The sequence below is a fragment of the Melozone crissalis genome, unplaced genomic scaffold, assembly GCF_028551555.1.
Source record: "Melozone crissalis strain CALT ecotype California unplaced genomic scaffold, PUWL_Pcris_2 ptg000039l_1, whole genome shotgun sequence".
Lineage (NCBI taxonomy): Eukaryota > Metazoa > Chordata > Aves > Passeriformes > Passerellidae > Melozone > Melozone crissalis.
This window is the reverse complement of record NW_026535817.1, coordinates 10,859,833-10,886,001: the sequence shown is the minus strand read 5'-3', so window position 1 is coordinate 10,886,001 and position 26,169 is coordinate 10,859,833. Positions and strand designations below refer to the sequence as shown.

General features: G+C 41.1%; 1 protein-coding gene across 1 annotated transcript in view; it reads right to left on the bottom strand.

Moving 5' to 3' along the window:
* Positions 1–10,534, bottom strand: part of INPP4B (inositol polyphosphate-4-phosphatase type II B) — a 211,284-nt gene extending 200,750 nt beyond the window's left edge. Inside the window, exon 1 of the mRNA XM_054283822.1 lies at positions 10,476–10,534. The gene's annotated coding sequence lies outside the window, so the exon portion shown is untranslated. The remainder of the gene's footprint in view (positions 1–10,475) is intronic.
* Between the last annotated feature and the right edge of the window lie 15,635 nt (positions 10,535–26,169).

Below are 26,169 nucleotides of genomic sequence, written 5' to 3'. Positions count from 1 at the left end.
CCTTGAAAGCTTCCAGGGATGAGGCATCCACAGATTTTCTGAGCAATCTATTCCAGCATCTCACCACCCTCATAGTAATGAATTTTTTCCTAATATCTAATCTACACTTGCCCACTTTCAGTGTTAACTAGTTACCCCTTGTCCAGCCACTCCATGCCCCAGGGGTCCCACTCCAGCCCGCTTGCCCTAAGGATATTCCAATAAATTGGGAAAAAAACGCAATTCCTGCTATAGACCTCAGCTTTCCCCTTACTTAGAAGCGAAAACTTAAATATTTCGTGATGAAAAAACTGTATCAGAAAATTGGCCTAAAATGTATTTTAAACCCACATGTTTTGGAACTCATGCTGTTTGTACATTTTTAAAGCAAAGCCGGATAAAGTTTAGAAAGTTTCTAAAATGCTGAATTTATATACAAAATGTTAGTATCTGTAGAAAAACTAATGGGCTTTCAATATTTGTCTTTGGTAAATGGGTTAACTAAACTAGAATTTCGGGCTTGTCCCTTTTTTGGGCCATTGTTTTTAATTAAGTTGGTCCCTTGGAAGGAGCAGCCAGAGTTGTTTACCCACAATGGCCATGAAATTCCCTGTGCTTGATGGTGTAATTATCTCCCCATTGCCTGCTAATTCTTTTAAGCTTTTTTTTCTTCTTTTTTTCAGACAAGAAGAATCATCTGTCTGTCTCGGTCCAATCCTACCAACTCACTCACTGTCCCTTCCTTCACATCTGATGACTTCTAAGTTGATAGATTAAGGCAGTGTCTATTTCCAAGACAGTGCGAATTTTGTTTATTTTTTCAGGCACCTGAGCCACTGCAGTCCATGACCTGTGCAAACACCTACAGCCATGACAGGATCTGAACTGTGTTTGTTTGTTTGGTTGCAGCGCCTGTCAGATGCAGAAAACTCCACTGAGAAGAGCAAGCTCCACCCCCGCCCTGTCTGATTCTGTCAGTGGCCTGGCCGTGACGAGAGCCAGGTCTGAGAGCTCCGAACAGCCTTCACTGGGCTGCAATGGGAGCAACACCGTTCGGACAGAAATAGGACACGCCAAAAGGTAAACCACCCGTGAGGAAAAAGGAGAATCCAGCTCTGCTGACAAGGGGGCGAGTCAGCTGCAGTATGACAGAGCCTTTCCAAGTTTGTGATACTAACCCTTCTCATTAAGTTCCAAAAAAACAACTATATGCACCTTTCATTAAAAAAAAATTCAGAATCAACATAGGAGTGGCTAAATTACTGCTAAGTTTTAAAATTTCATTTTTAAGTGAAAATTTTATTTATTTTTAGGAAAAAAAAAAAACCCAAAAGCCAAGATCTTCTAAAGTGCTTCCCTGAGCTGCAGCAAGCCAACAGCACTGCAAATTGGGTCAGAATCTGCTCCCATCACTTGAGGGAGGTGAGAGATGTGTGGCATTGCTGACACAACAAAGGCTCTTTTGAATTATTTACTACAGGAGAACTAGCAAATCATCTGGCTGTAAAGCTGCAACACTCTTCCAAATACAGAAATTAAAACCTAGGGTCAAAACCGGCAGGCTGGTATTGTCTTTTAAAATTGCTTAAAAATATATCTTTTTGCACTTTGTAGTTCAATTTCCAAAGAAGTATTTCTACCTTAACCTTCAAACTGTAGTGAGAGACACTGCTCTTCCAGAACACAAAAATAGAGTCTCAAAGTTGATGTTCTTCAGAACTTAGGAAGCATCTGCCAAGAAAAATTCCCACAGACATGGGCTAGATCTTCATCAGTATTCTATTTAAAATAGGCAAAATATTTTATGTTTATATTTTACAGTGTTTTGGCCCTCCCCCCTACCCTCCATCTGGAACAGTTCATGAGGATAAAGGTAGCTCTTCTTTTTCTATAAGGGTAAAAAAAAAAAGCTCCAAAAAAACCAAAGAGAAGCCATAAACATCAGATCTCTGTTTCAGGTAAAATTCAAAAGCATGCAGTTATTTTAACATACCAAAATTGATTGTTAAGCACTGATTTCAGAGCACTGAAAATGAGTAATCATCATTTTTGTTTTGAAAAAGAGTACAGTTTTTCTGTATTTTACCCTTGATATAAATCTTAATAAATATTCATAGATAACTCCAGGACACCTCGTTAACATGCTGTTCAACAAGTAGAGCAAGTGCTCAATTTTATGTTTAAAATAATTGTTATAAATGTATCTTCTCACAGTAACATGGAAACAATTGCAGCATGTTTTTTAGTGAGACATTAGACTTCTTTAAGTATAGTAGTCAGTAAGTGCTACCACCTGGAAGAAGACTCCAAGGTTGGGTTCTAGCTGACAAAACAAGCGGTAAATCCCAGATGGGTTGATTTCCTTTTTCCCCCTCTGCTCAGGTGAGAATTGACTTGTTCCCAGAACCTCTGCAGACTGTTTGCTTTGCTTGGGCTGGGGTTCACCACTTGGCTCCCCAGATCAGCATCAGTAATTCCTTCAGGGTTCACCCATGGGTTATGAAACACAGCCCAAACTGAAGCAAAGGATTTCATTTTCCTTATAATCATGGTTGGCAGTGACATCTTGGACAGATCAGACAGTTTATTTCTGCCTGCATAGGAAAGGTGCATAGGAGACCTATATTTTTATACAGGTCTAAAAATAAGGCACCACTTAATCTTGCTTCAGTGTCCTTATTCCTTTCACCCCGTGACTCAGTCAGTGACTTTCCACAATCTGCTTTTGTCACAGGTCTGCTCTCTCAGGCTCCCACACATCTTCACATCAATCTTCAACTACAAATGGTAGGACAGCTCCCATTAACATTAATATTGTCATCCACAATCCTTTTTTGATAAACTGGTGCCTAGCACGCTTTTACTTTTGCGCAAGATCACCACAGTTTGCCATTCAATCAAGACCAGTCAAAACAAACAAAAATAGCCATGAATGCTGAACCAAAACAATCCAAGATATCTCAATTTACATCTGGAGTTCAAGCAACAACTAAGGAGAACTTAAGCCAGGTTTCCTTTGCTGAAACTGTGAATGATAAAAGTTAAGGCCAAATTTCCCAAATTTCTCATTTTCCTATGTTCTACATGAACATAGAGGGTCACTACTCATGGTGCCCCTCCAGGACCCTTACATACATTCAGTAAGTCTGAAGCACAGGTTTACCATCTACATTTTCTGCTAGTAAATCTTTCACATTATTTTCAAAATATTGATATGACAGATATCAATAGTACTGAACATGTTCTTCTGTGAAAAGCTTAATACTATGAACAAAAAGCAAGGAGGGGGAAGTGTTTCCTCACTAAATACTCCCACTGCTTCATAGTATTTTTGTGTCTGCTGCTTAAAAGAAGTCATTATCAAAAGTTGGGATTTTATAAAATGTTCATTCTTCAAGCATATTCAGCATATCCTGAATTGTACCTTGTATACGCACAGTCTTCTTCATTTACCATCAGATTAATTACTGATCAATGTTGGTGCAAGGTACTAAATATATTTTCACACATATTTTGACTGCCTAAATTCATTTAATAACCTCAGCACGTGGACAGCTTGGCTTTTTGTAGTATACAGCTCCAAAGAAGCTATTGTGACCAGGCTTTTTATTTTTCTCAGAGAGAAAATCCAATTTATAAAAATAAAAAGCTTTCATGGTGTTACATCAAACCGCTTTCTCGTTTCACATAACGAAGCAGAGTTCAGGAACTCTGCACATAACCTTTACAGGCGGGTCCTCTGATCCCTCTTGCTTTCCATGCTTTAGTAGGGAAATCTATCTGTCTCTAGGCTATCACATCTTGATGGCACAGAAACCGATTTAAAGGTTTCTGTAAAATGTTATTTCTTCCACCCTGATCAGAATTTTTGTATAATCAGGCATTGCTGAAGGAAAGCTTTGAAAGGACTCCACACTTCACTACCCAAGGATGTTCTTTGCTCACAGACAACTGTCCAAGCTCCCACTGTCACTTAAGCTCTCTTGCAATGCTTGAAGAAGATTAGGATGCATTTGAGCTTTTTAAGACTCACACATCTGACCATTTTTAAGCAGACTTATAGCCACAGCACGGGCCTGGGGGGTGTATATATACATATATCAGTTCACACATATACACATTCTCTGAGTGAAAGACAGCAAACTCTCACAGTACATGCAATTTGACATCAGATTCTGTACAATTCCAGTATTTTTGTTTTAAAAACGATACATGCATACCAGACCATCCTAGATCAATTTTAAATGGCTATAATACAGCTATGAAATGAAGTGTCACCCATCCTTGTTTCATCAGATGACAGCTTCTGTCCTACAGTTAACAATATAGATCTCACATAAAATTCTCAACTGTGTATGGTTTTCCTAACCAATAACTAACTACAAACACAGGCCAGCCACCCACAATAAAAGGGTAGACTGAATTTTCAGTATACCAGCCACCTTACAGTAAGTAGGGGTCCAAACATGCTCCCTGACTCAAACAAGGTAAAGTCAAGAAAAATTCGGCCCATGAAAAGTAAGTGACCGCATATCTAAGGGGAGACTATGCAGTAAAAATAGTCTTACCCACAAAATGAGCCATAAATGTGGCAGCTTCTATTGGGTTCATAAAGAACTCCAAATGTTTTTAGGCTTCTTCATATTTTACACTGCCACCTAGTGTAGGCTGTATTGATGCATTCCAAGCTTCCCACTATTGCCACCTGTGGTATTCAGAACCAAGAAAACTCCCATAAAACCAGCAGTCATCACTTTTGTTTGTCTTACCTGGAAACTCTCAGTTCCTAGTAGAAAATGTCAATGCAAGGCAGCTGAACTTAAATAATCTGACACTGACAGCAGGAAAGCAAGACAAAATTCCTAGAGTTAAAAATATATAATTCCTAATTGTTGCAACTCTATGGCTGAACGATCATCAAAAATGAATCATTTGGAAAAATGTTTAATGAAGATTCACTGAGTGAAAATTAATGCAAGTTAAGCATCTGTGCTTGTATAGAAACTACAGAACAAACTGAACAATATTTCTCAATTGCAGGTCAGAACATTAACTTCAATGTTTACTTTGTTTTTCACCAGGTGCTTCTTCCTCATTTACATCCTCTGTCTTTAATGCAAGGTTCAATAGCTGCATCACCATCTAGATTATTCATTTGAAAAATGAATTGAAATCAATTATCCTCAATTGAAGGTACTATATTTTTAAAACATATTTTAAAAATATGTTTTATATTTATGCTATATTTTTAAAACTATAAAAATAGCAGACTGAGGTTATTGTGAACATCAAATGCAGCATCTCCTACTCTGTGTACCAAACCCTGTTCTCATGTACAGAACATGGAATAACCCACTAAAGATACTATTCCAAAACTACATTTCTGTAGGAGACAAAGTCATTTCATCTTAGAAAACTCAGTTTTACTGACCGCTGTTTTCTTTAGCCACTCCCACAAACACAGAGCAAACACAACCACATAGCCTGTTAGTGCTGCTGCAGAAACACCATACAACACCAGAGCAGATGCATTCTGCACAAACGCACAGGATACCAAGCCACATTTCACACCTAGATTTCACACTCATTTGCGTGTTTCTGAGCCGTTTTCATAACAGAAATATGCACCCTAGCTTTTGTGCATCTCACTAGCATGGCTATAATGCACTAAGATCACACTTGATAACAAAATACACAAACTTGCTGGTACATGAACAGCTGGCAAAACACAATAAAAGCTTATTCCCCCTAAGACTTTCTTCCTCTTAATTGCCCTTTACATATCCACCTCTTACAGTCACATTAAAAAACAGGGTCTTCATAGCACTTCATGTGAAGAGATTTCACTCCATTTGCCAAAATAGTGGTTTTGCAGCAAGAAATTCCAACTGCCAGGAGTACAGATAACAGAATGAAATAGATACAAAGGAAAGTGGTTTAGTTATTTATCTATGTTAAGCTTAAGAGAAAGCTCCCCCCCCAGACTGACTTTACTGCCATACTCAGGATAAATTTCCACTGGGGTCACAGGGTGAAATTTCATAGAAACAGAACACAAAACAAAACAAAAGACATCCATCAAAAAAGCCTTGATAGATTTGATTTTTAATGCCATGGCACCCAGTAACAGAGCACAAACTCAGCCTGCCAAAGTGACCTTGATAAACAGCGTCACATTTCACATTTTCACATGGTACTATGTCAAGTAAGCACCTTTAGCTTGAGTTTTCTTATGTATTTTGATTAAATAGAGCCTGATTCAACATTAAAAACAATCTAAAGGAACCTGTGGGGCAAACAGGAAATAGGAATTCCCATGACAAATAGGAAGACACTTAGTTTGCCAGGCTGAGACAAAAAGGCTTTTAACATCCAAACCAAATTTCAAACCTCCTGTGCAGAGACAGAGCTGAAGCAACTGTAAAGAGGACACTGCAGCACAGCCTCTTTGGATTCTGAATGCTGGCAAGGTCTTTAGACCTTGGATCTATAACACTTGAGAAGCAGAAGTAATTCTACATTTCTTAAAGGTCACACCAACTATACCGACATCAAACAATTCAAAACCCATTACTGAAACAGGTAAGCAAACTTTTATCATTGTAAATTTGAAAACCCTACAGAATAAGCAGATACAGTTTGTTCTACTCACTCCCTCTCAAGACAAATTAATATCATACCGTGTAGAGCACAAGATGTTCACTTCACTTTTCACTATGTTATTGCAGTATACCTTGCAAAGAAGTACACAAGACTTGGAAGACAGACAAGGTATCCTGTCTCCTAACAGCAATTTTCATAGTAGAATGGATTGCTTAAACCTGATTGGCTCTTGGAAATTCTGTCCATATTTAGTTAATTTATGATGACAAAAAAAAAAAAAAAAAAGGGGGGGGGGGAAATTCTACCCCAAAAAGAACTGCTACTGACCTGGCCAAATCAACTGAACCTCCCTTTGCAGATAATGGAGAAAATGGACTAGAGAATTCTACATCAGTAGTTCATATTTTTTTCCCCTCTTCTGGCAAGCAGTAAAAGCACAGCTCTCCAAACAGCAGGAAACTGAAATCCACAAACCTCAAGCCCTCTTTAGAATTGTCACCATGGATTTTGTATGAAGACAAGCAAGTCTCTTTAATTAAAAACCCTGTATCACTGTGAAGACATCTGTGAGCTGAAGTCCAGCACCACACTCAAACCTTGTGCAATCCAGCTCCCCTTTCACAGTTTGCCTCAGGTTTTCTGCAATAGAACTACCCAAGACAGGAGAGCCGGAGAAGCTAAGGAAGAATTAGGCATTCCCTTAAAAAAAACCAAAAAAACAACTTCTTAAAAGAGTGAAATCAGCTGTGACTGCTGCTGGATAAAGAGATGGAGAGCTCAGGACAAATTTGTAGTGAGATTGCCAGGTTTGAAGGTGAAATCAGGAAGCATGGGGAGGGCCCCCAAACCCAGGGTAAGCAGTAGACAAGATCCAACACCTGATGAGGCCAGGACTGCTAACTCATCCCAAATAACATTCCAGCCTTCCATCCAGCTCACGTTTTAACAATCAAAGTGAGATTTACGAGTAAAGTAAAAAAATCCAGGGACAGGTATTTCACAGCTCAGATTACTTCAAAGAAGGAATATTTTCTAAAAAGTATAAAAAATAACATTCACCATTCATCAATAATAAAATATTAGTGTAATACAAGATATTTAATAAGCCAAGCAAAACTAGCCCTTCCTAAAAATTTCCATCAGTCAGAGCATTTGACATACAGGAAGAGCTATGAAAATGTAAGCTAGGGAGAGACACGTAGCTAACTGTATTAGCTACACAGTGTTAAAGCTGTTTATCCAAATGTTTAAGCATGCAGCCTCATCAGAAGCTTTGAAGGAACTTTAGTGTTGGGAGTAACTGTCCACCTTCAGATTTGTCTCAGTAAATGATCTTACTTCCCCATGTAAATCTGTTACATAAACTCAACAAGTAACATCTTCATATTTCTCTGCAGAAGTCATATGCTAAAATATATATCCATAGCAAGCTTAATAATTCAGCATACCTATCAATCCCGCTACTTTGCCTCCAAAATTCACAGTGAATTCAGGCCTAGGCCGATTCAAACAATTGCTTCGCCTGCAGACTCCCTCACAGCCTCCACTCATCCCTGGCAGCCAGCAGCACTGTCCTCTACAGGCTGACTTCAATGCTCCACGCAGGTCCTCCACTCTGTGGCTTTTTTGGGGTGTTGGGTTGGGGTTTTTTTTCTTCTTACAGTACAGTAGACTTCCAGGCACTAAGCAGAGTATTAATCTTGCATTTTTGGTTCACAAAAAAGCCTTCACCTAATGTGAAATCTTTCAGTCAGATCAGAAGATAAGGAGACGATAGATGATAAAGGAGGACATGTAAGAGGCACTTGGATACACCTGCTCAAACAGATATACCTTAGGCTGAGGAAGACAGAATTCTTTGATCAGAAAAACTAAAGCGGCCTCAGGGATAAGTCTCTGCAGGGAAAGAGAAATCCAAGCAAAAGAAGGATCAGCCGCACTTGCAAGGTTTGGGGAACCAGTGGTGAACTGGAACTGGACGCTTCAGTTAGTCCAAGAAAGCCAATAAAAGAAAAGATGTATTTTCAGGAAAGATTTAATCTTATCTTGAGGGCTGTAGAAACTGTCAGACAGCAGAAGGGGGAAAAAAAGCAAAAATAGGGCTCTGGAGTAGTAACACTGCCACATGCTGCCACTAACATCATCAGGGCTGTACAAATCTCACAGGACTAATTACTGCTCAGATTAATCTTGTGACTTGTATCCTAATTCTGGTGGAATGATCAATTTGTGTGAAGTAAACAGCATTCAGTCCTGCACGGATAGATACAGTTACTTACATAAACCCCGTTCAATATGCAGGTTCAAAAAATCTGAGATACTGCAGGGCTTTAAAGCCAGCTCAAATTTAACCAAGTAAAATAAAAACAATGTTGAAAACAAGCAAGTGACTAGAAAACTGCCTTTTTAAAGACTGCTATTGCATTTGCAAATACTTATCCAAACAGAAGTTTTGTTAGTAACTAATTGTTTACATACTTTTTCTCTGATACAGAACAAGAAAGAGACATTCTCCCCATTATCCCTGCTATGTAGGCATCATTTACATACAGAGAGTGCCTGTAAGCCAGTAAAACCTAAAAATATTCTCATCTTTGAGATTGAAAGTCAGATTTAAATGGCATATGTATGGCCTGATTTTAGTATATCTATTTAACACATCATTAATGGGTAAATAAACAAGTAAATTTCTTCTGGCAAGGAAGATAAATGGAAACATAATTAGGCATCAGATGGAAACACAGCTCCACAAGGACTTGATCCTATTATTTCTATTTTGGATAAGGTTCCGGGTTAGTTCTGGGGACCAAGATGGGACTCCCAAGCTCTGCCATCCACGCTTCAAATTCTCTGTGTCATTTCAGAAAAAGAAAACAGAGCTCTACTCGATCGTAGATCAGAAATTGAACATCATCCCCCGCCCCCACCTCTTCTGGTTAATTTCAACTTACAACTCTGCTCAATTTCATTCTCTGTAATACCTTTCTTGCGGTTTCCATTACATCTCGGCAGACGCTGCTCTTTGCAAACGGGGATCCCACAGCTCAATTACTCCATCAAATTAACCCTTAGCGTCACCCGCAGAAGCCGCTAATCCCACCCGAGTATTCCCAAGTTTGGAACGCGACACCAAACCTTTGCAGACGAGATCCTCCAGGCCCCCGGCACCGCTTCGGCAGGGCCGCGACCGCAGCTGCACGGCGGGGCCGGCATGCAGGCTCCACGGGCAGCGCCGGGAGACACCGGCCCGGATCCCCGGCGCGTCCCGGCTGGAGGCTGCCCCGGCAGCCCGGATCCCCGCACGACGGCTGCGTGGGCTGGGCAGGGCTCTCCGGGGCAGCCGGGCCCCCTTCCCACCCCCGGCACCGGCCCTGAGGGGCAGGAGAGCGGCTGCCGCCCCGACACTGGCCCTGAGGGGCAGGAGAGCGGCAGCCGCCCCGGGCACCGGCCCTCAGCGGGCAGGAGAGCGGCAGCCGCCCCCGGCACCGGCCCTCAGCGGGCAGGAGAGCGGCAGCCGCCGCCGGCACCGGCCCTCAGCGGGCAGGAGAGCGGCAGCCGCCCCGGGCACCGGCCCTCAGCGGGCAGGAGAGCGGCAGCCGCCGCCGGCACCGGCCCTCAGCGGGCAGGAGAGCGGCTGCTTCCCTCAGCGCGTTCCAGCCCGGATCAGCCCCGGCCAGCGGCTCCGGCAAACGCGCCTGCTTCCGCCGCCACGGCTGCGCGCCCGGTGGGCTGTGACCTTAAGAAACTTGGTAAGGGAATGAAAGGGAGGGACTTTGCCGGATCCGATTCTCGGCTTCTAATCGCTCCTGACGCGCCGGTGTCCGAGGGGAAAACAAGGAAACAAAACCCTGGCCAGCAGCACGAGCCCCCGCGCCCCTCGCAAGCGGCGGTACCTGTCCGGCGGCGGAGCGGCCAGCGCGGCACCTTCCCCCTCCGGGTGCGGGAGGCACGGGCGGCGGGCGAGCGGCTATTTATAGCGCGGAGCCTCCAGCAGCGCGGCGCAGGGCGAGAGGAAATGAGGAGCGGCGCCTGGGCAGCCGGAGCCCAGCCCGCCCTGCTCCCCGCCGGGAGGGAGGGGAGAGGAGAGGTGCGGCTGGCTCCGGGCACCGGCGCCGCTGCCCCCAGCGCCGCCCCCGGCAGCGCCCTCCTCACCGCCAGCCGTGGCGGCAGGCAGCGAGGGAGCCGCCAGCCTCCTCTGCTCTGCGGCCAGCAGGCAGCGCGGCGCGGCTCAGCCGCGCAGAGGTGACCCGCTACTGCTGCTGCTGGAGGAGGCGAGACCGACGCTGGGGTGTGGGAGGGAGACGCCGGCGCTTGCCATTCACCTCCTGCCGCCCAGAGGGAGCCCGGCCGCCGCTGCCGGGGGCTGGGAGGCGGCGGGGCTCGCCCGGCCCGAGGGCACGGACGGACCGGGCTGGGGGCGCGGCCGAGGAGGCGGCGCCGGCCGGAGCCGCGATGGAGAGCTCTGCATGGGCACCGCCCGGGGCTCTGTGGCTCAGGGGAGGGCAGCGGGACCGGTGGGAAACGCTGGTCCCTTCCCTGTCCCGGAGCTGGAAACAGCATCTGCCGAGAAGGCGAGCAAGCGGTTTCTCGGAGCCGCCGGGCTGGCTGCCTTCCAGCTTCAAAACTTGGCGGGGTGGGCGATGAGGGATGCCCAGGCCCGCCAGGGAGGAAGGTGGCAGCGCTACACCTCGCCTGCGGCCGGTGCTGCCGCTCCGGAGAGTACCAATGGCATCCATCCACCCGGCCTTTGATCCGTGGCATCGGAAAATTGGGTTTGTATGGATGGCAACAGAGGAATTGGGACAGAGGAATTTGTAAAGGATTTTTCTCACTTGGTAATAATCTTTTTTTTTTTAATCCAGGTTTTTTCCTACTTCTTTTGTAGTTAGATAAATTCTGGTATTTGAAGCTTTAATCAATCCTTTTGAGACTACTTGTGCATTATTGCAGGACACCGTCTGGGATTTGAGCAGCATAACTCACTCCTACACCATCATTCTCCAAGCAACTGAAGTTAATAGAGATTAGATAGCTACGTTAGCCTACTCAATATCATTTGTTTCAAGATTGGATTTACTGTTTCCTGTGTTGTAATAGCTGCAGTCATCTACAAAGTACCAGCACAAAGCCTTACAATGATCTGTGCAGAGCAAGACTGATTCAGCTTCAAGAGCTTGAAGTCAAAACAGAGATACAGAGACACAAAGAGGGAAACTAAAAAAACAGCATTATAAGCTACACAAAATTAAAAAGAAAAGCCTGAGAAGGCACAAGAGATACTTGACCTTGTTGTTATCTTGCTGTTATATTTCATTTTTCTAAAGTCCCATACCTTCTCAGCAATGTTTCTTGGGGGCAGTTCTTCACAGCACAGACTTGTTCTTCTGCTTGTTGCTGCTTCTCAGCCAGGGCTCCTTCCAGGCTCTCCCTGCCCGGCCAAGCCCACCCCCTTTTATCCCAGTTATCTTCACCAGCCACAGCTGCAGCCCAATGAAGGACACCACAGCTGCAGCCCATCAAGAACAACCGGGGCTCATCAGGGCAAGGCCTGTATACAGATATTCAAATACAGTACCGATATTTTAGTGGGACTCCTACTATATGCCCTTGTCCAAACACCTAAACAAAGTAATACAGAAAAAATCTAGCTTGATGAAACTACCCACTTACATAATGCTCCTCATGCATAAATGTTTGCAGAATAAGGATCATATTGAACAAATCATTGTAATGAAGTTAAACTACCTTTTCAATTCGGAGTTTAGTCTTCGCGCATCTCTCATGAACAATATTTGGCTCCTCACAAGAGGAGTTTCATCACAGTCTTCCTTGTTAAACTTTTAATGTTCCACAGTGTAACGCACAGCAGGAAAGATCCTGCTGTCTCAGAAATTGGAAGCAGTAGGCCCAGGCTGCCACCAATGACAATCCAGATGGTGAACAGGGAACTTGAAAAACTTGGCTATGTGCAATTCCATTGCATAGGTTGTTCCTTTCTCTGTGCTCCCTCAAGAGCCAAATACTATTGGGGTTTAGTCTGGGGTTGCTTTTCAAATGAAAGCAATGCCAAACTCCTGTGTAAGTTCAGAACAGAGTACTGAGTCTGTAAAATGGATGTTCTGATAGGTTTGGAGGGAAATGCAATGACAGCCCCTGCTTTCTTTTTTCAGTAATAAAACCTTGACTTTGTATAGCACTGAACTTTATTAAGAGCAGTTATCAAAAAATATTGTCTTGAAGAACGCTTTTTCTTGGGGCAAGACTTTGTTGTCCAACCAGTCATACTGCAGACCACAGGAAGGAAAAAGGCTAATTTTTAGATTAGTCTTATGTTAAGACTCAAGATGTTACTTGAACATGGGTGTTCAGAAATCTACCCTAAGTCAGAATGGAAAAAAATATATTAGATAATCAGAGTTTCATTGAGCTCCAAAATGTTTTATAATGGATATATAGTCTAAAGCTCTCTTCTGTCATGTAGTCAAAATTTTCAGAGCTTGAAAATACACTTAAGCATAAAAAATGGTACCTAATGCTCAAAAATACTATCCTCAAAATTATTTTGAATGTGTTTCTATGCTACCTACCTCTGAAAATCACATTTCCTAAAGTGCCTAGATATGGATTTAGGGCATCTAACTGCATCCACTCAGGCTTGAAAATTTTAGCCTACCTCTACCTGTGCTTCATAATAAATGTATCAGAAAGCTTCAGACAAGCTATAAAAGTATTCTCAAAAAAGCAATGCAGACTTCAGCCATTAGAAAACAAGACACCGACCTAAGAAAGCACTTGACTGTATAATTCAGCTCATTCTGGTATATGGAAAGTAGCATCTGAAGCCCAGCTTCTAACAGACATCTGTGGTAGAAGGAGAAAAATTAATATGAAACACCTCCATAATATGGCAGTTTTATTATTAATATCTTTCCACTGTTCCCAACCTTCAAGGAACGGCAAAAGTCTCAGTAGGAAGAAATGCAAATATTTATTGTTGTAGGCCTTTGCACAGAGTACATTTTGATGGATAGGAAGGGTTTGTTTTCAAGAAGCTCTTTTTGTGTTACCTTCCATTGGCATTCAGTATAACAGTTTACCAAGGGCAAGGACTGAGTGCACACCAAATGCAGCTGGGGCTGTCATGCTAACCTTGTTGGGAGGCAGAGAAGTTTAATTTGGGCTCAGAATCAGAGGGACTGAAGAGGATCTAAAGCATACTGTGTTCCCAAGCAATGAAATATCTTTGAAGGCAGAGTTAGGGTAAAACTCGAAGGCTGCTCACTCTCTGGGCAGTTGATATGAATAACTGCATGGGATAATTGCATTGCTTTTCCATACTACCCACAGTACAGCAAATATTGTTGAATTTATGCCAGTTTTTTAGCTGCAAAAAATCAGGGAATCAAAAATTAAATCCTAATGAAAGCATAAACCTTTCTTCCATCAGTGCAGGATCACTTCCACCCCTTAAAGTCATCTCTTGCTGGAACCAACAACCCTGCCAAAACCAAAGGATGCTTCTGTAACTGAAAATAAACCTAAAGCATTAAATGAAAATCAGCCAAAACCACATCCTAGCAGAAGTGAACTTGACTGGTGGGGCTTCCTGCATAGCAGTGTCACTCTAGATTACTGCACAGAATTGAAATGCTTGCACTGTCACAGAACTGGTGACCATAAACTTCATTTAGCTCTCCGTGCCCCACACCTTACCTACGCTGATGGTGGACATGTGCCAAAAAGCTACCTTGATAACCTAAATATTGCAATTTATACCAAACATACATATTGCAGTGCAGCTACAGAACGACTGCAGGAGAAGCCAGAAGTTCCAGACCTGGGTTCTGCAGGGGAACTGCAAACCATGACTCGCTGAACAAATCAAAGCCTTAACTTTGCAGGTTATTCTGTGTGGGCAATAGATTGTACCAGTGTCAACATCAAACAACTTGCAGGATCAACACCCACCAGAGGAAGAGCTGTGTAACTAGTGACACCGAGGTGAAACTGAAACTGAGAAAAATACCTTACTACCAAATACAGAAGAAAGCAATGTCAAAGGAAAACACTTACTCAGTTCTCTGAAATTATCACATACTTTTCATCAAAATACCTGGAGGAAAGCCAATACAGAGCTGCTATAGAAAGCACTGCAGAGAGAGCATCACACTGTGTACTAACTAAAAGAGTTGGTGTTGGGCAAATAATAAAAAATCCCCAACCAAAATGATGTCTTATGCTGCCTAGATTGAACCTCCTGCAGAAAGGTAGGTGAATTTGCTTCCTTCACATTTTGGCAATATTTACTGTGTTGGTTGTACAAGTAGGGAATGATTGTAACGCAGTAACCCTAATGTTTTTCTGTGCATTGGATAAAACATGCAACTGTTTATCATCAATCTAAACAATAACTTCACTTCTTGCCCCACTGCCAGGAAAAAGGCAGTCGTAGAAATCCCAAAGCACTATTGCACTATTATTGTTCTTTTCTTCAAAAGCATTTTCTCTCAGTTCCAACATTTGTTGCTGTGCCAAGTTTTGTGAAAAACTAAGGGACAAGAAGCAAAGTTCCTAAGGACAGAAAATATGATTTTATCACTAATATGAACTTGGAAACATCATGTTCATATGACACAAAATGCTAAACAGCATGAGCCTTCTCTATTGTTCAACATATTAAATGGAGAGACTTTATTGAAGCAGCCTCCACATGAGGTATCCTCTCTTGGAGCTTGTAAAACCACTGGATGGTGTTCCCTGGCCACTCTGACAATAGTGCAGCTGTGTGCCCGGGCCAAATCTGGATCAGATTTGCCAGGCAAGACAGACATGTGCAGTTCTTTTAATAAATACTGTGGGGCTGCTGCGTAAAAAAGCCCTTCCAAAACAAAAATAAAAAACAAACAAACAACCCCGAGATGGAGTTTTAATTTCATTTTCTGCTCCCTTTGCACCAGTATAAATGACTAGATAGCATGCAAGTTTTAAAAGAGTCAAGATAAATGGTTAAATTATTGGACCAGTTCTGCTAATGCAAACCCTGTAGACTTCAGGGGTCTTTTGCTGGCCTATGCTTAGGGCAGAAGCCATGGTTTTTATTAGGTCTGCTCGTACTGGACACCATTTTTCAGACCAAATGCCCTGTTACTTGATGTTGGACACTTAACCTGTGCCAGAAAATCACAGTGTTCGATTTTATCTCACAAGGCAGAAGCACTTCAATATCTTTTGGCAATACTTGTTTAGCACGGAAGGTGGAAGGGCAAGCCAGCTGATAGTTTACTGTCTAAAATAATAAAGTCATCAGACAGGCTGAGGTGGATGCTATACATGATTCCTTTCTTGCTGACAAGATTTCACCATCACTTTTTTCGCATTTTCTATGTAGGCTCAATTTCAAGGAATGTTTGTACATTGCCGGAACTGACCTGTTTTAAAGTATTTTGTTGCTCTCCACCACAAAAAACAAAACAAAACAAAATACAAACAAATTCCCCCTCAAAAAAATCTAATAAAACAAAAACACCTGTCAAGAACATTCCGTTTAAAAAAAAACTCCAGCCCTCAAATCCCCAAATCCAACCCCATTCCTATAGCTTTGAATGCGATTTCATGGCCCTTTTTATTCCCCTACAACCACCCCCTTAAACTATAGTTCAGGCTTCCACTTTCATTCTCAGAAGTTAGAACTGTAACTATTTCCTACCTACAAAAAAGAATATCATTGATCTTGTCCCTTTATAATTCTGCCAAAAATTCAAGAGAATCTGGCCTTGTTCTAAACTTAATCCCACATTCCCTTTGCCTCAGCATTCAGAGACAAAACAGTCCTCTGGGACAGCAGAGCCTACAAAAACAGGTGTCCCTGCCAATGGCCAGCTGTTCCCAATTCTGTCATTTTTCAAAGGGACAATTTTTCAGAAAGTAGCCAAGTTCACATTTGCATTGCTCTCCACTGGTGTAATTATTTATATCATGTTATATTGAAACGAATTTCTCTCAAACCATGACAGCTTTTTTTTTTTTTTTTAATTCACATGGTGCAAATGAAAATATTTGATGCAATAGAATATGAAGCCCTTAGAGGTGTCCAGTGCTTTTGTTGAAGTAATTCACACAGCAATTCGCACTCTCCTTTGAAACAGATTTTGGCTTCACTTGTGGCACCTGGTTGAAGACAAGCAACATCTAAAAACCTGAAATATCACAAATGCCTGCCAGGTTGAAGTAGCAAGATGATAGGATACCTTTTCATTGGTAGCTTGATAAAATCATTATGAGAACTCCATTCTTATTTAATATGTATCTGCCTTTACAGCTGCATAAATATGCTTTTATGTATACCCTGTGAATTCACAGCAGGAGGAGTCCAAGAAGATCCCACACTTGTCCGAGGAAAAGTAAACACCTGAAAATTAAAATAATTTAAGCTGAAGCTTTAAACAGATACTCTCTTCCATATAAAAACGGGTTTAGAGCTTGAATAGAATGTTCAGAAATAAGGTGTGACTGAAAATACAAAAATAACCTAACATACCACCACTCAGCTAATTAGCAGCATCTCATCTCTTGAATGGAAAAACCCCTCTTTGCTCTTGCTGAGCTTCTGCTTTTCTTCTAATTTGGAAAAGAAAACTACAGTTCTGATACCCCTTGTTTGAAAATTGCTAGCCCCTGTTCTAATCAGGCAAAAGTTTAAATCACAGCCACCTTGATTTCAGAAAAGTTTAACTTGTAGGATAACTTTCTATCACCATTTGGTAGTGCCTCATTAATGTAACTGTAATGTACAGCCCTGCCTTGGACAATGATTCTCCTTCTGTTTCCTGCATGTTGGCAGACCACATGCAGACTCTCATCCCTGATCATTTTATACTGCCCACAGCAGGACTTTAAAGAGGATATATTTTACTACACAGATGAGCAATCATTTTCAAATCCTTTTGCAGTATTTTCCTACCCACTGTGCTTCAATTCACAATTTGATGCCATTCAAAAATAGCAGTCTCTTGTCTGTGTATGATACTGCAGCCTGTCTTAGGGTAAATGCTTAATCTGAAATCATCGCCACTTAATGGTGTATCTCTTTCCCTGTACTGCAATTTAAAAGAGTGATACAAAGAATATTTTGGAGAGCTTAGTATATGCCTGGCTGATTATGTCACTCACTTCTCATCTCCTGATCTTTAATATATTTTGGATTTTGACCCTGTCTGTCCCGTAAAAATTTGTGTGTAACATGAGTCAACCACCTAAGGCTAATGATGTTCACTCCTAAAGTGGGCTCTCTATTCTGCTGGCTGAGGTCTGTTTTATCCACTGTGTTTAAAAATATTTTCTGCCTTTCACTGTAAAGCAAATGAAACAAATGGAAATAATGACTGTGTGGTGATTGATGGTGAGGACAGTGGGGTTAGTTTCATCTTTGTCACTGATCTTTTACTTAATTTTGAGAGTTTAGGTTAACTTACATGAATCAGAACCACTTGTAAAATAACTATAATACCACTATAATACCCTTCACTGACATCACAAGGTAAGTTAAATTTGTGTCCTGGCTATAATTAGCCTTTCAATATTTGCGTGCCTTTCAGGGTATAAAAAAAGATTTTTGTCCTATGTGCCTTAGTTCAACCAAGGAAAATTAATTAAGTCTGGGAAAGTGTCAGGGGAAACTCTCCTTTGTGTACCATTGCACAATTGATTACCTCAGAGAGCTAGGAGAATGTAGAATCATGCGGCATTGCTGGCCCACAAAGGTTTAGGAAGGAACCATATTCCCTTTGAGCCTGTCTCTCCGTGTCTGGGACAGTCTGGCCTTTAATTGTGTGGGTAGGACAAGTTAAAATCCTCAACCAACAGACTCCAGGCAAGAGTAAAGTGTTATTATTCATTTTAAGAGGGACACATTTAAGATAATTTAAGTTGTGTTTAAGGTCATATGAGAAGCCAGGCCCATTTTTATCAGGGAATTAATATCTGTCAGTTTCTCTGGTTAGCAGAAGGTTGGTTTCCAGAACTATTCCCTGCTCCTTCCTCACTTTTATCTAGGTCATCTTGATATATGCAAATATTCCACTGAATTTAATGTAGTTATTCTCATGCAGCTTTAGGACCTCATTCTGCAGCTTGACAGTAAGAATATTTAGCTCTATGCTTTATGTATTTGTTTGCCAACATTCTAATATTTTGCTGCTATCACAAAAAATCAAGGATTCTGCGTCCTGCAGCAGGATCACACAGAGAAGATAACTATAATTGATAGAGCACATCTGGTTAGAAAGAAACATTTGTTCTTGATCCTTCTCAAAAAAAAAAAAAAATATTTTGGTAGGTACATAACTCCAGAGCATGTTAATTTGCTTGGCTCACTGGCTACAAATAAATGTCCTCAGAATAAACACTACTTCAGCTATTTCAGGGTGAATTGACCTATGTGACTAGCACTAGTTTTGTTGGGTCTACTTAATAAAAGGCAATTTCCACAGGTGAAGTATAAACCCATTGCAATATAATATTTGCATTCATGAGTTTGGGGCTTTTTTCGTATGGGGGAGGATCTCTTTTGCTAGTTAGCTAGCATTAGTTGCTAAGATGTTAACTCCAGGGTAACAAAAACATTTTAGCAAAGGTGGATGGTGCTAACAACTCTTTAACCACTTCCTCCATTTTATTTTTGAGGACAATGTGGGGTCAAGTGGTTTGCACATTTATTACTTGTAAGTCGAGCAGGAAAAAAATTAAAAGTACAGCTTGTTGCAGAAGTATTAAGTTAGCTTGAGAAGTATTAAGTTGGGGCTCATGCAGCATGAGCCCCAACTTGCCTGCAAAGGACAGGGGGAACAAACATCTCTTGTGGCTGGAAGAACAAAACTAACCTTCCTGTGAAGCTGGCTAGAGAAGAAACATGTATACTGGATAATGTTCGTACCACAACACCACTTCTATGCTGGCCATTAATTTTCCTCTCCTTAAGGGCAAGAATGAAGAAGCATTTCAGAATTAAAGGTGAGAGTAGGATGACAGGGCACCAAGGAAAAGCCTGTTTCCTGAGGAAACTGCTGAGAGTCATCTCTCAATTATACCTGTGGAAATGGATTTCTTTTCATGCTCATTTTCATACTAAAACTAAGGAGTGCTGCAGTACAAAACTACAGATTTCATGAAGGAAGGTAGAAGGCTTCTTGCCATTCACTCTTCTTGTACAGTTCAATGTATATTTGTGCAGCTGACAATAAAATAATCATTAAAAATTTAGGAAAAGTGATATGACTGCAGGGATAATCTAGACAAAATCTGAGCAAGGACTGAGAAGCACACGACCCAGTGATCTTCGAGGTGTTGCAGTGCTTCATTTAGCATTGACATTTATTGCCCCAGCACGTATTGGCAATAGCAGCTCTGCTTTCTGGCCAGATGCATTGCTGCGCGTGATACTTTCCTTGTGACACGACTTGTTACCAACAAAGGAGACGGGAGATAAAAGCGACAGTCATTGTCATATCAAGGAGTTGCTCCCTCAGACTCCAGGCTGGTAGTTACTGTGCTGTTGTACTTTCTATAAAATGTAAACAGGATGCTTTAGATCTCAGAGTACAATTTCTGTAAATATGGTTGTTGGAAAAAAAGAACACAAAGAGCTATCATAAACTGTCAAAATGGGGGAGAGTTGATTTAGATACAGAGTTTATTCATTTCAGCACAGATGTAATCTAGTCTCCTCAGCACTGAGGCATTTATTCCCCTTACTTTAGGATTTCTAGAAGACACAGTGTGTAGAAGAGTAGTAAACGAGCCTGCTGTTTGGAAATGCTGCTTGGATAAATTTATATTGCCACTACAGTGCTTTTAAAAAAGGTGACAGTGCCATAATGAAAAGGTGAAAATGTCAGGGAATATGTCAAAATGCTTCTTTAAAATTAAACATGTAGTTGCTCATTGGCTACACAGAATTGAGCACATTTCTCAGCTGACATTTTGTTTAAGCCCTTTTCCCGTCTGTGAGATCAGGCAGTATGCATAGGAAAAATATTTATTGCATTCTGTGGTGCACTTTATACAGATACCCAACCTCTATGTGTCCATTTCAATAAAACAAAAACATTCGTGAAGTTCCTTTATTCACTGATCATGAAAAACTGCTAAGGACAAAAGAAAACAAACCATTCCCAGACAAAACAGTAGCTTAAAATCTCTGATGTGCACTGTTAAAGCAAGATGAGCTTGTAAGGAAAGACAGCTTTAATTTTATTTTTTTAAATTAGGGCGGTGTACAGAAGGGAAAATGAAAACACCCAGTTTTCTTCTGCACCTAGTGACTGGGCTGAAATGCATATTTTAATTCTATTCCTAGATGTTCAAAAGCGTTGCCAGGGGCTCAAAATACCCAGAGCTGAGCAGAAATGCTACCACTGATAAGGACCCAATTTTGGCCCATATAAAATGATGGCATAACAGATATAGGAAATACCTGTAATTCCTTTCAAAAACTTGAAATAGCAAGAAATCTGCCTTGGTTTCCCTGCATCACTGTGCAACAAAATTTATCACAATGTTCAGCCTGAGTTATTTTTGTACATACTATATAGTTTCATAGAGAACTGTAATGTATAATACACATAAAAAATCACATAGAAATAAGGTGACTCTTAGTGGGAATAAGTTTTTTGTTACAGAAAATTCTAGGAAGCTTTATTTTATTTCTTTAGAAATAGAGAGCTGGATAAACCCCACAGCCAACCGTCTTGAAGAACACGCCTGTTAAAGGTGCTAAGCTTATTTTCAGTTTAACAGTGTAAAGTTTAGTGGTTTTTTTTAAATCTGAGATGCCATTGATGACACATATGAATATAAACTTCACTCCATAACTGGGAGAGGTAGCCAAATGTGCATATATTTCTGCCTCTTTAGCATAAAAAACTAGGGAAACAATTTTTCTCCATAATTTCTGTACTCTCCTGTTCCCATAAAAATAAACGAGGTGAGTTTGCTAGGAAATGTTCCCTTTGCAAGACTTGCCATACCAAAGGTTTGTATTTTGTTGGATGGCTCTGCAGCCCAGCGCTGGATGGGTGGGTGCAAATGGGTACAGGGTTTTAGTAATGTGTTAATACGAAACCCAATTAAGATCAATACACCTTCCACAAAGTTAACCTAAAAAGTGTTGAGACATTTTGAGTTTAATTGCACTGAGGAATAAATGGCAAATGCCTGCTTATCTGTCTAAGTGGGACTGTCATGAATAATCTAGCATGGTAATGAAAGCATCTGTGCCTTATATATATTACAATTACTTCTCCCTTAACCTTTGCAGGACAAAAGCTTTGCAGATTGTTGCACACCAAGCCACAAAGAAAGGCAGCTAAGCAAGGCTTGATTTTTATGTTGACAGTCTACTGTAATTAGAGGCGAGTTCTGCTTATTTTCTTTCCCACAAAGAATGGTACTGCACACCTATATCATGGTAAAAAATAAATTTTCTATTTCTCAGCTAATGGTTATCTTTTAACAAAACATATCTAAAAGTTAAAACCAGCCACAAATCTGTAAAAAGCAACCCTACCAGTTACATCTATGACACTGGCCTGGTGGAGTCATTAAAAAGAGGCCAGACTTTAAATTTAAAATCCAGCTGATACACGTAATATCCCATTAATTTTAAGGTTTGCATCAGGAAGGGTGAGGTCCAGTAGAGAGCTGGAGGAAAATCATCAATGCTTTTTATAGGAAAAAACATATTGACAGAAATAAGCCTGCCAAGTTACAAAGGGAAAGCAGTGTGGAGATGGGAACAGGCTATAGGTTAGTCAGTTTATTGGGGTTTCTAGAATGTGCAGCTTACCCAAGAGACATTTTAGTTACAGGCTAATGAGCTGGAAAAGATGTTTGAAGAAAAAGGATATCATAGTTGATATAGTTCACAAAGCATTAGTTAAGCCTCGTGAGTCTGATGGACAACAAATTATTGTTGAAACAGCTCAAATCTAAAGAACATTTTTCTGTGTCATTTGTTTCAACTTGTTCTTCTTTGTCACCTAAACTCAAGAAAGTAGCTCTGCAGCATGCATTTATGGACCACATCAGTGACCAGTTTACTTTGCTACCATCTCCCTCATCCCTATTTCCTGCCAGAAATCAAATAGGCAGGGACTGCCTCTCTCAAACAAGGGCAGATTTAAGCTGGAACAGCTCGCTGTTGACTAATTTAAGACCATTTCAGATTGCTCTGGCAGCACAGAAGCGCCTGAAAGGAATGTAAAAGGGTAACTTTTGTTCCCTGTTTTACTGCCAGTGATGTATGTTCAGAGTAACCAACAATCCAGACTGAAATGTTCACAGTTAAACTTTTATTGCATGCACAGTATTGTTGCAAATATAGAACTTGGTATATTTGGTCCTGTTGCCAAGAACAGGAAAATTTAGTAATTACAGCCTAGTCTCTATAGCATTCCTTGAACTATAAGACAGAGAACCTGCAAACAGAGCACGGCCTGCAGCCTGAAATTGCTTTGCCCTGTTATGGACCCTCACAGAATCTTAGAATGGTTTGGGTTGGAAGGTACCTTAATGGTCATTAAGTTCCTGCTGTGTCCTCTCACTGTCTGCCTGTGTAAAAGTCATCCTCACACTTTTTATAGGCCCCTGTAAGTACTGAAAGAATGTTACAGAAGAACATAAGCAAACCACACTGGAGTATAAAGAAGATAACCCCGTATTCTGTTTCCACCAATGGTCAGATGTAGATGCCTGAGAAACACGGTTCTCCTCTGAGACTCTCTTACCATTCAACCTTTGCCAGCTCAGGGAGTTCCTGACACAGAGCTGGTTTCTGGGCACTGAGTATTCCTTCACTTATTTTCCTTATATAAATTCATGCAAAGGCCTGTAAACAGTCAGCATACACAAGGGAGCTCCCCAGGTCTGTTACCGTACCCTTAACTTTGAATTTAGACTCTGTTATCTCTGATGCATGTACTTTTGTTCTTGTAGTGGATGAAGCTGTGAACGATCCATCATTATGCATTCTGTCATGTCACTTGCTGGTCTGCATCCCTCAGGCTTTTCTTTTGTCAGTCTGAAGGATTCCTGTCTGTTTAATCCTGCCTTCAAGTGAAGTTGTCCAATAATTTTGACAAGCCTGTTGCCATTTTCTGAACCTTTCTAGTTCTTCTAGATCCTTTAAAATGCAAAGACCAGAATAGCATGCAGTATTCAGAGGTGGGAAGTTGCTCTCTCTTGTGTTCTCTGTTCTTTTCCTCACCATTTCTAATGTTTTGTCCAGCTGCTAGTGGATTCATTTAAAAGTAAAAGCTTTCTGGAACTGATTTTCTTTTATTTGATTTTCTTTCACTGAATTGATTTTCTTTTACATGGACCTGTAATGTTCATAGTTATGAAGAACTTGAAAGATTGCGTTATATGAGTCTCTCTAACCATTCTAAATCCATCCACAAAAGCATACAAAAACTAAAAGATCTAACAGCTCAAATCAAAAAAGATGGCAGATCATAGTTAGAGGATTTTTTCAAAAGATAGAACTTTACACCCTAGTTGAAGGAACTTTGTAAAATAGGTTTATATGTGTTAGCAGTTTTAGTGGTAGTACTAGTAATAGTACGTTATATACTTCAGTATATGCGACACACGATAGACAAAACTGTCAAAGAAGTTTTTATCATACAAGAGAAAGACGTAGAATATAGAATCACAGAAAGTTCTCAGGATTTTACAGAGATAGTAGATGTAAGTATAGCTATAGATAAAAGCTTTAAATTAAGACCTCAAGAACAGATGAGACTAGTTAGAATAGTAAACAGTAGCTACTATCACATTTAACTTATATCCTTTGAACAGACTAAATATTTTACAACATTAAAAATTGCTGTAAAATGACAACACTTAAAATAAACAAGACAGTTCCTCAAACGAGCAAAAAATACCCCATAATATAGTACAGCTATGTAATGCTAAGTAGTTAATAAATGACAAAGTTAAAGAAAGTTTCTTTCAGTTGTACTGAGAGGGGGAAATGTAGGAAATAGTAAAGGTAAGATGATTTTCAGAAAGCTGTAAAAGCAGGCTTTAGGAACAGAAAGAAACTCAGAACTAGCTGCAACTGCAAAGTCTAAAAGCAGAAAAAGTTACAATGGTACAGCAAGCAAGGACAGGAAACAATAGCTTCAGTTTCAGGCTAAGACAGACCTTAAGACTACAGAAAAATATGCTTAGCAAGATAGTAGAAGGCCTTAAGCTTAATGCTGAAGTATTGTGTATTGTTAATGGAAGGCATGCAAGGCAGCGTGGTGTGAGCAGGTACACATGTACTTTTAGTGACTGGTTAGAAGAATTCTCTGTAAGTTTAGCAATATGCTTTTGGCTGGAAAGTTTCTAAACGCTCTGCCACAAAGAAACCTTCGGCTGCTGCTGCTGGCTGTGAGTGAGCCATTGTCACCTTTCCATTGTCTCAACCATGTAATTAGGTGATGCTGCCAAAAAGCTCAGGGAACGTATCCCAGCGGTTCATGAACAAACCCCAACACCGCCTGACATTCTGTTCTGCTGTCTGCAGCCCTCTGATTCAAGGGTGCCCGTGCTTGTATTGCAGCCTGTGCCTGCACAGACCCAGTGTCTGTAAATTGCCAGACCAAACAAGCTGGAAACGACTACATGCTTTGCTAAGTACCTTTCTTTCCTTTTTCGTTTCTCACTGACAGATACCTACATAATTAAGAAAACAGCTTTCTCTCAGAAATAGGTAAATGGTACTCCTTTGAATGCTGTGACAAAATCTAAGCACTTGCAGAGAATCTGCTCAAGCCCTTCTACTCATGAATGGGTAACAACGTGCAGACATGGAAAGCTATTTCTTTATGCATCCCCCTCAAAGCAAGCTATTCCCACAATTTTCTTGCTATCCCCTGATTAATCAATAGTAGGCTTTGTGAAAGTTCAGGAATGCGTTCAGAAAAAGGAAGTAAGATCAAATGTCCTTTATCTATCCTGTCATGCTCCTTGGAGGCTAGAAAACCCTTCTTAGAGGATTTCAAGGACAGTTGTGGAACCAGGCCGCTGAACAAGAATGTCCCAGTGTGATGGGAAGCCTTCACTACTGCTTTTGAGTGAAAAGACAACCTCAGCCATTTGCTTTTTAGGCTAATGCTGTCAACTCTTTCCCACCGTGCTATAATTTGAAAAACAACAGCCAAAATAAAACAGCACAAAGAAACAGCCTAGAGATTTCCTTTCTGTAAGAGTCTTTCTTTTTCACTCTGCCATGGAAAGCAGAGATTTGCCCTAGGACAGCAGAGGAGGGAAGGACTTCAAGAAGCTCTTGTCAGTGTCTCAGCTCAGTTCCCACTGAAAGAACTGAGTCTGCTGTGTCTGCTGATGAGCACTTTTGAAAACACATCTTTGTCTCTGACAGACAGCGGTGGAGCTGGGCATCAAATTTCTGAGATTTACTTTGCCTAGAGGGAAGTCAGCAAGCCCTGTCTCTCAAATTTCATTGAGGGACAGCACTCTTCTTTTCTCATTACCATGCCCTGATTATAATTCAGTGTAAAGATTAGTGATAGCAGCATGGCTGGA